Genomic DNA, 2,474 nt, shown 5'->3' on the forward strand with positions numbered 1-2,474 from the left:
AGAGACGTTTGAAAACGCTGTGTTTTTTGAGAGGACGGAGCTGGGTGTTGCCGTGTTGGCAAAGGGGCTAGATTTTGTGCATGCTTTGGTGGAGAGATGTGGGGTCAGGGCCGAATTGTCGCTGTGCCTCTATGGGTCGGAGGCACGAGGTTAAGCAATCTTTCCTGTCCCAAGAAAACCAGCATTTTCTGTCTCTTGCTGACTAGCGGAAGCGCTACCTGCACACGGGGGAAGATTTTGGTTCATCTGTGTGTTGATCTGAGTCTTGTGCTTGGGAACTGTATGTATGTATGTTTGTGTGTGTGTGTGTGTGTGTGTGTGTTTGCTTTTTTATATATAAGGGGAGAAGAATTGCTTCTTTTGGGATTTTTCCATTGCCCCCCACTTTTCTGTGCTCTGTAAATAGTTTTCTACCCTTCGTCCAATGGGTGGGCCGTGGTGCTGACTCGCTTGGGGGAGGGCAGGGCTGATGTTGTGGGTTTCGTGAATGTCCGTCACCAGTTGCCGTTTCCTGGCAAAAGAATACGTCCTCTCGTTGGCAAGTAAGTGATGCAGGTGATTAATAAAAGTTTATGATGATCGTAGCTCTTGTTTTTTTTTTCTAAGTCTTTGCCTTTCTGGAGGGGGAGGGCGTTGGTGCGAATTCCGACGCAGGATTACGAAAAGATGCAGAGGAGGTGCTGTTTCTGCCCATGCACGCGGTTTGGCGCTTTTGCACATACGCGCATGACGAAACCCGGAAAAATACTTCCAGGTTTGCCATGTACATATCCCGAAGGATACGTAACTGGTGGTGAACGCAACTAGAGGTCCCACTGTACTTTAAAAGGTCTTTTTTCCTGCCCATTCTGAAATTAGGATTTTTATTTTTTAAAAAATCTTTAAAACAAAGAACCTTGTTTCATGCAAACATCCGCTGTAAAAATGTATGTTAGTCCTGCAAGGTAAGTTAATGCAGAGAACTTGCGGTGTATATTTAAATACAGGCTTTCAAGTTGCATGGGTTTCTGTTGGGGTGGGGAGAATTTGGGGCTTGTGATCATTGCAAATCTTAGCCCTCATTTTTACATGGAAATAGGTCTGGCGTGCTCTGGTCCATGGGGTCACGAAGAGTCGGACACGACTAAACGACTAAACAACAAGGTCAAACAAGGGATGAAGTTTGAAGCTTGTTGTTGTTTAGTCGTGTCCGCCTCTTCGTGACCCCCTGGACCAGAGCACGCCAGGCCCTCCTGTCTTCCCCTGCCTCCCGCAGTTTGGTCAAACTCATGCTGGTAGCTTCGAGAACACTGTCCCACCACCTCGTCCTCTGTCGTCCCCTTCTCCTTGGGCCCTCCATCTTTCCCAACATCAGGGTCTGTTCCAGGGAGTCTTCTCTTCTCGTGAGGTGGCCAAAGTATTGGAGCCTCAGCTTCAGGATCTGTCCTTCCAGTGAGCACTCAGGGCTGATTTCCTTCAGAATGAAGAGGTTTGATCTTCTTGCAGTCCACGGGACTCTCAAGAGTCTCCTCCAGCATCAGAATTCAAAAGCATCCATTCTTCGGTGATCAGCCTTCTTGATGGTCCAGCTCTCACTTCCATACATCACTACTGGGAAAACCAGAGCTTTAACTATACGGACCTTTGTCAGCAAGGTGATGTCTCTGCTTTTTAAGATGCTGTTTGAAGCTACCCACATTTTAAAATGGCCATTGTGGATGAGATAAGGGGGGAATATTATTGGTGCGTGAATAATTTCTAGTCCTTTATCTCAGATAAGCAGGAATCATTATTTTAATTTCTTGGTTTATTGGCTATTATGGGAAGGGTGCTGCAAGACTCACTTAGTACCATAAGGGGGCAGCCTCTCCCCACAGATTTCTTGCTTCTGTAAATCTATGAGATTCCACAGTTGGGTATTGTAGTTGCAGTTGAGGAATTTAAAGAAAAAATCTGTTTGTTCCCTTCCCGCCCCCCACCCGACATTATTTCTGAGCCGATAACCCAGTTTCCCCCCTGTCTTTTTGCAGAATAGATTAATGGGAGGTGGGGGCGAGAAGGAAAGCAGTTCCACGCATTTGGGGCAGCCTAGAAGGTCTTGCCTCGGGAAGGTTTTCCAGACCAGAAATTTTGAAAGGCAAACAATTCTAGTAAGCTTATTAGTCATTAAATTTGTTAGTCCTTTGGGGGGGGGGGGCGTATTGGATGGTTGTTTTTATTTTGATCTTGTATTTTGAGGTTTTATATTTTGATTTTATTCTGTGAACTGCCCTGGGACCTGCGGGTATAGGGTGGCATATAAATTCAGTAAACAATAATAATAATAGGACGCGGGTGGCGCTGTGGGTTAAACCACAGAGCCTAGGACTTGCCGATCAGAAGGTCGGCAGTTCGAATCCCCGCGACGGGGTGAGCTCCCATTGCTCGGTCCCTGCTCCCGCCAACCTAGCAGTTTGAAAGCACATCAAAGTGCAAGTAGATAAATAGGTACCACT

The sequence above is a fragment of the Podarcis muralis genome, chromosome 13, assembly GCF_964188315.1.
Source record: "Podarcis muralis chromosome 13, rPodMur119.hap1.1, whole genome shotgun sequence".
Taxonomy (NCBI): Eukaryota; Metazoa; Chordata; class Lepidosauria; order Squamata; family Lacertidae; genus Podarcis; species Podarcis muralis.